Here is a 9410-nt window from a genome sequence, read left to right as displayed (position 1 = left end):
AAAGTGGACATTGAATAAGGAAGAGTGCAGAAGAATCAATGCATTTGCATTGTGGTTCTGAAGAAGGATATTGAAAGTACCATGGACTGCTGAAAGAACAAACAAATCCGTCTTAAAAGAAGTATGTCAAGTGTGCTCCTGATGGCAAGACTTCATCTTGGACATATTGTCAGGAGAAACCAATCCATGGAGAAGAATATTGTGTTAGATTTGGTGGACTAGAGAAAAAATCAAGTGAAACTCTTATATGTGTAAGGAAGAACTTTATAACAAGAAGCAATTACGGAACTGATTACAAGGATCCACATGTGACCTCTTCCCTGGGAGAGGGACAGCAGAGAAGGGGGGAAGGGAGAATCCGGATAGGGCAAGATATGACAAAATAACGATGTATAAATTACCAAGGGCACATGAGGGAGGGGGGAAAGGGGAGGGAGGGGGGAAAAAGAGGATCTGATGCAAAGGGCTTAAGTGGAGAGCAAATGCTTTGAGAATGATTGGGGCAGGGAATGTATGGATGTGCTTTACACAATTGATGTATGTATATGTATGGATTGTGATAAGAATTGTATGAGTCCCTAATAAAATGTAAAAAAAGAAAAGAGGAGAAAAAATGATTAGGGCAAAGACTGTACAGATGTGCTTTATACAATTGATGTATGTATATGTATGAACTGTGATAAGAATTGTATGAGCCCCAATAAATTGTTAAAAAAAAAAAAGAAGAAGCAATTACATATCAGGAAAATATCCCATTCTCACATCAGCAGCACATATAATACAATTGGAATGATACAGAAAAGTCTAGCATGGCCCCTGGGCAAGGATGACATGCAAATTTGTGAAGCATTCCTTTTTTTTTAATGAAATATTCCACTCAAGTCCAACTCAAGTGTGTAAGTACGATACTAGTTCGTAAGCCCCTCTTCAGACTCACGCAGCCACATGCAGTGATGCAGAATGCAGGAAGATCACAAGGCAGTGGGTGAAAAGTTGTGTGGATCCTATGGTGGTGGTAGCATCACAGTGCTCTGGTAGCAATCAGGGTCAGCCAGCAGGAAGGTGACGGCAGAGAGAGAGGGGGAGGTTCCCAGGATCCTCCTTTTGAGAAGGCCATGCCCACAAGGAGTCTGTTTCAGACTGTGACCTGATCGACAGGTTAAATTCCACCCCTACACTTTTATATATCTTCAAATTGACATGAAATTATGTAACTGCCACAGACATTGGTAAGGTGGAGGGGCAGCAAAAAAGAGGAAGGCCCTCAGCGGGATGCACTGACCTCATGGCTACAACAATGGACTTCAGGTGTAGGAACAGTTGTGAGGATGGAGCAGGACCAGGTGGTGTTTCCTTTTGTTGTATGTACATAGTGTGGCGCTATGGGAACCAGCTCCATGGAATGAGTTAAATTAAACATTAAAGGATATGGTAGAGTATAAAGATAATAAAGATCATTTTAAATCTATTACCAAGAGTTTATATATATATATATATATATATATATATATATATATATATACATATATATATTCTTCTTTTAAAAAATCATTTTATTGGGAGCTCTTACAGATCTTGTAACAATTGGTAATCCAATTCGATTATGCATGATTATACAATTTTGAAGCATCAGTTTCAAAACATTTTCATTGTTCTTGAACTCCTTGATCTCAGATCCCTTTATCCTCTCTCTCCCTCACCCTAGCCCACTGGAGCCCTTATTATTATGTATGTTATAAATTATTATTATCCGTGTCTTACACCATCCATTCACCTTCAATACTGTTATTTGTTCCCCTCGAGTAGGATTATACAGTTATCTTTGCTGTCAGCTCCCGATCCCTCTTCCTGTATCCTCATAGAATCATTACTCCCATTACTGTTTCTGAAGCAACAGCAATCATCTTCCTTGGCTTTCATGCATCCATCAACACATCTGAGCATACTCATGTCTAACTAGGTTAATGAGGTAAGACAAGAACCATAACAGTGAGGAGAGGAAATATTAAAGAAATAGAGGATTATTGTGTGTTTCATCCATGCTATACTGCATCCTGGACTAAACATCCCTTCCATGTGGCTCTCTGTGAGGGGCTGACCAATTATATTTCAGGTGGGTTTTGGGCCTCTACTCTGTGCACACTTCTTCACTTCTATTTGATTGCTTTTAAAAAAATTTAAATTTCTGAACCTATTACCACCAACACCTCATGATCACACAGGTTGGTGTGTTTCTTCCATGTGGACTTGGTTGCATCTCTGCTAGATGGCCACTTATTTGACTTCAAGCCTTTAAGACCCCAGATGCTAAATCTTTTAATAGCCAGGCACTATCTGCTTTCTTCACCACATTTTCTTATGTACCTATTTTGTCTTCAGTGATCCTGTTGGGAAGGTGAGTATCATACAGTGCCAAATTATTAGAACAAGCCATTCTTGTACTGAGGTAAGAATTGAGTAGAGGCCCAAAGTCCATCTGCTTTCTTGTTATATATATATATATGCATATCTATGTTTATCCCTATATTTATATAATTTTTAATTCCTTCTACCTTCCTCTTTCTCCTACCCCTCCATCATGATTACCTGTCATTCATCTCTCTGTAGTTCCTCTCAGATACATTTCAATTGATCATACACGACCAGAATGCTACACCCTCCTCACCATTTGTTTTAGGACCTTTGCTATTCCCTTGTCCCTGTCATTGTTGGCCCACCACTCCCCTGCCCCCACCTTCTCCCCTTCCATAGCATCCCTTCCCAAACCATCGTTCCCATCACTGTCTCCTTAGGCTTGTTTATCCTGCTGTCTTAAATAGATAGACACCAAAAATATAAATAACTAGGCTAAAAAGAGAGAGAGAGAACCATGTAGTTCCATGCCTAGTTGTTATCCTGTCCCAGAGTAGATGAGCATCTCTCTGTTAAGTAGGGGGAAGGGATTGTTATAATCTGTCAGTCCTGACCTGACTAGATCACTGAGGACAAAGTGGGTGCATAAGCAAAAGTTATGAACAAAGCTAATGGTGCCCAGCTATCAAATGATATAGCATCAGAGGTCTTTAAAGGGTCGAAGACAATCAGGCGGCCATCTAGCTAAGAAACAACAAAGCCCACAAGGAAGAAGCACACCAGCCTACCCTGATGCGAACACTGAAGACAAAGCGGGTGCATGGGCAAGTGTGGTAAAGAAAGCTGATGGTGCCCAGTTGTCAAAATATATAGAATCTGGGATCCCATAGGCTAGAAGATAAACAAGGGGCCATCTAACTGGAAAACAACAAAGCCCACATGGAAAATGCACACCAGCCTGTGAAATGACAAGGCATCGAAGGGATCAGGTATCAGGCATCAAAGGCAAAAAAAAAAAAAAAAATGAGGGGGAGTGCAGAGTGGGGACCCAGGACCCATCTGGGTGAAATTGGACATCCCCTTGCAGAAGGGCTGTGGGGAGGTGACAAAACAGTCAGAGTGTAGTATAGCAACGATGAAACATACAATTTTCCTCTAGTTCTTGAATGCTTCCTCCCCTCCACTATCATGATCCCAATTCTACCTTACATATCCGACTGGACCGGGAGATGTACACTGGCATGGACCGGAACTGGAAATATGGGGAATTCAGGACAGATAAGTCCCTCAGGAACAGTGGTGAGAGTGGCGATGTCAGGAAGGTGGAGGGAGTGTGAGGGAAAAAGTGGAAACAGATGACAAGGTCTACATATAACCTCCTCCCTGGATGACGGACAGCGGAGAACTGGGTGAGGGAGACATGGGATGGTGATAAAATATATGATAAAATAATAATTATTTATAAATTATCAAGGGTTCAGGGGAGGGGGGACCGTGGAGGGAGGGGAAAATGAGGAGCTGATACCAAGGGCTTAAGTAGAAATCAGGTGTTTTGAGAATGATGATGGCAACATATGTACGAATGTGCTGGACACAAATGATGCATATACGGATTGTAAAAAGAGTTGTATGAGCCTCCAATAAAATGATTAAAAAAAGATGTGCCTCACCCAAGCCAAGCTATTTTTAATCCCCTACATGAACATGAAAGCTGCCAATGAATGAAGAAGATCGAAGAATTGATGCATGTGAATTACGGTGCTGAGGAAGAACACTGAAATTACTAAGGCTGGTCAGAAGAACAAAGAATCCTGTCTTGGAAGGCATGTAATCAGAATGTTCCTTAGAAGTGGGGATGGTGGCGACTTCGTCTGCTGTACTTTGAATAGGCTGTCAGGAGGGATCCGCCCCTTGAGAGAGACATCATGCTTGGTACAGTAGAGGACCAGCATGAAAGAGAAAGACCTGCAGGGAGAAGGATTGACACAGAGGCTGCACCAATGGCCTCAGCCACAATCACTGTGAGGATAGCGCAGGACGGGGCAGTGCTTTGTGCTGTTGCACATAGGTTTGCTATGAGTCAGAACCTAACATCAATAACAGTGACAACAGCAATGACAACCGTGAGAGTAAATATTACCATTATTGACACCAAATTTTTCATTCCCATGAACAGAAATTCAGTGCTTCTTTCCTTCCCCCCTCACTCCTGCATTCGGTAAACACTAAATACGCTTTGGTCTGGATACATTTGCCTATTCTAGGTATTCGATATAAATGACCGAGTTACATAGAGTAACATTTTTGAAAGTTCATCCATGTTGCAGCAGAGATTGAGATTTCATTTCTCTTTTTGTTCAAATACTTTATTGTTTGTATATACAACATTGTGCTTATCATTTTTATGTGGAAGGCCATCTGGGCGGTTTCTAGATTTGGTTACGGTGCATAGTGCGGCGATGAGGATTGGTGTTCATATGGCTCCATTACTCCTTTCAAGTCTCTTAGGTATATCAGAGGTATGGAATTGCTGGGCCATACGGTAGTTTATGTTTAAAGTTTTAGGGGGCTACCACAATGCTTTCTACTGTGGGATTGCCATTTTACATTCCCTCTAGCAATGGACGGGGTTCAAATTTCTCCTCATCCTCACCAACATTTATATTAAAATTTCTTTTTATCTTTACAGCCTCAAAATAAAACAAGCAAACAAACGCAAATTCACTGCAATCAAATCAATTCTGACTCATATCATCCTATCTGAATATCGTATGGTGATTTTGATTGCCTCTCTCTGGTAACTCACATAGTGGTGCATCTTTTCCTATGCTTGTGGGCTTTGGATATTTCCTCTTATGTGAAATGCTTATTCAAGTTCTTTCCCCAGGTTTTTTGTTGCTGTTGAGATGTTACCTATGTATTACTTAATATATAATTATCAATTCATGTCAATGAAGATTTATATAATTATTTTTAATGATGTATGGAATTTTATTCTACCTAATTTGGCCTCATATAGCATTTATTTCTTTTGATACCTGAGTACCTAAAAATGTCTTTCTTTCCATTTTGATTTATTATGTTTTAAACAAAGAATAGAGAAAATATAAAACTTCCACATTATGTGTGCAGTAATTAGCTTGGTGTTCTTGAAGTTTTCAAAGAAAGGAACAACCTTTGACTGGCTCCTGGAAGGTAATCCACAAGCCATAAAATCAACCATCTTAACAAAGAAGAAGAAAAAAATCAATCCATAAAAGAGATGCTGATGATGTTTAAGATAGCAGGTCAAATTCCAAAGAAGATTCTTAGGAGTTTACTGAAGATTTAAACACAAAGCACACAGCTTTTTGAAAACATGAAGGAAATGAAAGACCACAGCAAGTCCTGTAATGCCAGCAAAGGTTGGCTCCATTGGTTCAGATGCAGATTTAACTTACACACGTGAACATAACTGGAGAAGTAGGAAGCCGTTGAAAAATAATGAACTGGACACGAAAATACAAGATGCAGAATATCAGAGCTGATTTTTAACATGGATCAATTGGCTTGTTTTGGAAAAGGTTTAGAAAATGAACCTATGTTCATAAAGAGACAAAGTTTATGCTTGGTTTCAAGAAATTTACAGACAGAATCATGCCACTATTTGGAGGAAATACTGCTAGATTTATAAAGATACTGGCCAGAAATGACAATACCAATAAATAAAATCAGAAAAGCATTTTACTTAAGTCAGAACCGACTTACAATGGAACTGTGTGAGTGAAACCCCATTATTAGTTAGGGACTACATGTAATAGTGAATGCTTCTTTTGATTTACACTCACCTCATTTCCATCTATGTATTTATTAATAAATGAAGGCTGGAAAATATTCAATTTATCAAGGCTTCTGGTTCGTTAACCTATAATAATTGCTATCATACTGCACATTGAACTTCTTTTAAAATTGTTGACCAATTTTACATTAGATCCTCTGGCTTTTTATCTTTTAGTCTTAATGACTGGCTTAGGTTATACATAAAAGTAATGGCCCATTCAGTTATTTAATCCATCTCAATAATTGATGCAGGTCATTGAACCTCGTGGTTCAGCTGGTTTGATTGAAACTGAACATAAATGTAGCAGAAATAAGTGTGGTTATCATTCAAGAGCCTGATTTGTCTCCTGCAGCGTTGTGAATCTCAGATGAAAAGGGTTTGAATTCTCAGTAGCCAATGATACCTGAGCATACAGGGTCTGGTTCCTTTGCCCCAATATCTATTAGAGCAGTTCATCTATTTCACTTTCTGAGATTCTTTATTAGATCTGATTTGGACAAAGATTTTTTAAGCTGAAAACAAATTTTGAAAATTATTAGTCAATTGAATAAGATTAGACCAATTTATGCTATATTGTATGATCATTCATTTACTCAATGAATGTTTACTGAGCACTTGCATGTGCTAGGTACTAACTTGGGCTTTGAAGAGAATCTCTTCTCCCCAAGACCAGCAACCGCTAACTGTTCGGTATACAATCAATTATGCCTAGTGTGAGACATTAAAAATGACCATTTTCAAGGTTTCTATTTTATGCCGTCCAGACAAAGTTCTAATCCCTGATACTTACAAATCTGGCTTCATTTGGAAACAATGTATTTTTAGGTAGAGTCAAGTTAAGGTGAGGTTACTGGATTAGGGGAGTTTGGTAATCCAGCATCATCCTAATGACTGCTGTTCATATCATTCACTCATTCTCAAGGCCATCGAGTCGATTCAGACAGGGTGACGTGCCGTTGTTGGTTTCTGAGACTGTAACTGCTTACGGGAGTAAATCGCCTGGTGCTGGTTTTGAACTGTTGAATTTCTGCCTAACAAGTAAAGTCGTAACCATTGTGCCACCAGGGCAACCCTGGTTTTCTTTCTTTTTTTTTTAAATTTATTTTTTTTATCCTTGGTTTTCTTATGAGGGAAATTTAGTTATAGACAGGTAAGGAGAATGGTAAGTGATGACAAGACAAAGATTGGAGTAAGCCAAGGAATGCCAGAAATTGCCAACCACCAGATACTTAGAAGAGGTAAGGATGGTATGTTAGACAGGGGTCTCTGGAGACACAAAACCAGGACACTAATAATTTTATATATATTTATATAGATAGCTAAATAACATAAGAAATAAACGGTTATATTATCTCTAAAGCAGTACAAATGGCTCAGTGCAACTCACTCCCGTGATACAGTTATGAGACACTGGCAGTCCTTCAAGTCTTGAGGGCTGCCGGGTAGTCTTCTGTAGAGCAATTCAGGCTATCTGGGCACAGGCAACAAACAGCAAAGCAGGTGACCAACATTCAGCCAGATGATAGGGTCCGACAGTCTCCAGCTCAAGAAATGTACCCTCCAGTAGCATGGCAAAGCAGGTCTTGAAGGAACCTCAAATTACAGCGACACAGTCCACAGGTTAGGTGTCCCACAGGTAGTGTAGCTTGCAAACGGAGGCACAGAACAAGCAGGGCAGCCGCACACTGGTCCGATGACCAAAGAGCAAGAGAAAAGAGACGCAAGTCTTGCCGAGCCATGTATCTCTCTGCCCTTCAATTAATCCCACATGAGTTCATTGACCATGTTGGCACAACAAACCTACCTATCACAAATGGATTCCCCCTTAGAACTATTAAGGTTAGCCTGACTCTGTTGTTATCTTGATTTTAGAATTTCAAGACTGAGACTAAATATGTTATTTTAAGCCACATAGCTTGTCTAAGTTTGGGGATCAAGAAGAGTGAGATTTGTAGTAATGAGGGTTTTATAGAGCATCTCTAAAGGACTTTGCATCTTTTCATTAATTTAACTTACTTTGTTAGATAAATTACATTAGTCTTATTTTACAAATGAGAAAATTGAGGCCCAGATACAAGTGGCTTACTCAATGTATGGATGTGCTTTATAAAATTGATGCATGTATATGTGTGGATTGTGATAAGAGTTGTATGAGCCCCTAATAAAATGTAAAAAAAAGAAGAAAAAACACAAGTGGCTTATTCAAGATGCACAGCTATTAAAGGGGCAGAGTGTGAGTACAAAACCCAACTCTTTCAGTTCACTTGCGTCCCCACCACACTCTGCTTCCTTTCTGTTTTCCCTTCCCTCAAGAACCCACAAGCTCTCTGGACCCTCTTTTTTTCCTTTGGAATTTTCCCCAGCAAAAATGCCCCTTCTTTCTCTCCTATAATGCTGCGGAATCCCCCAAAGCAGGCATCTTAGAATCAGTCACTTCAAGCAGCTCATTGAAATATTTCAGGGAGGCATTTTGGAGAGTGACATTATTCCACCACTTGTTGTCGAACTGCAGTGGACACGAAAGAAGACTCCTGTCAGAGGAGAAGGTCAAGAACATCCCTGGAAAGAGGATGTCGGATGCCAACGGCTCCTCCAAGCCTTCGAAACGAAAAACATAGTCTATAACGTAAGTGTTGCCATGAGATAAATGAGAAATTTCAGCGATATTGATCGAGGAGGATAAAGTTTCTTTGTTGTGTCAGCGTTCCGTGTCTGCTATTGCCTAATTTGTCTAACCCTGAAATGCTGTTCTACAAAGGATTTTATACAGTACAGTGAAAGGGGGGTTGAAGCAGGTGCTAGTAGAGAGACACAGAAAAAGGGAGACGGGAGCAGCTTCGTGGCGAGGCACAGCAGGTCCTGGTTATTTCAACTTTCTATCCCAGGCCAGGCAGGGGTGGGGTAGATGGCTGTCCTGAGGTTGACTGAGGAAGGTGGCTGCCACACTGGCATATCACTTGGAACAGTTGGTGCTGGGGGAGGGTTGGGTTTTCAGCTTAATACAAAATGGCTATACTTAGGGTTTTAAGTAAGTTCTAACATGAATCCCCAAATTTGTTCGGCCTACTGCCCACTTTTCAGAAAAACAGTAAAACCAACTCAGCACTTCCCTGGCAACAGGAAAACGTCTGTGCTAGAGCCCATATTCCTCGATCACCCCAGGGCACCCCTCCTCCCCCCCACCCCCCACCCCCCCACACAGTGAGCGGCATCACTGCCTTTGGGAAAACACTGGCTC

The 9410-nt window shown here is 40.3% G+C and overlaps 1 non-coding gene across 1 annotated transcript; it reads left to right on the top strand.

Annotated features, from left to right (window-relative positions):
* Positions 1 to 754: 754 nt before the first annotated feature.
* On the top strand, positions 755 to 861 carry LOC142425113 (U6 spliceosomal RNA). The gene has a single exon (XR_012779488.1). It is a non-coding gene; the product is annotated as a U6 spliceosomal RNA (small nuclear RNA).
* Positions 862 to 9410: the final 8549 nt, after the last annotated feature.

The sequence above is a fragment of the Tenrec ecaudatus genome, chromosome 13 (assembly GCF_050624435.1).
Source record: "Tenrec ecaudatus isolate mTenEca1 chromosome 13, mTenEca1.hap1, whole genome shotgun sequence".
Classification (NCBI taxonomy): domain Eukaryota; kingdom Metazoa; phylum Chordata; class Mammalia; order Afrosoricida; family Tenrecidae; genus Tenrec; species Tenrec ecaudatus.
The sequence above is the reverse complement of the archived record's forward strand: the minus strand, read 5'-3'. Positions and strand labels throughout refer to the sequence as shown.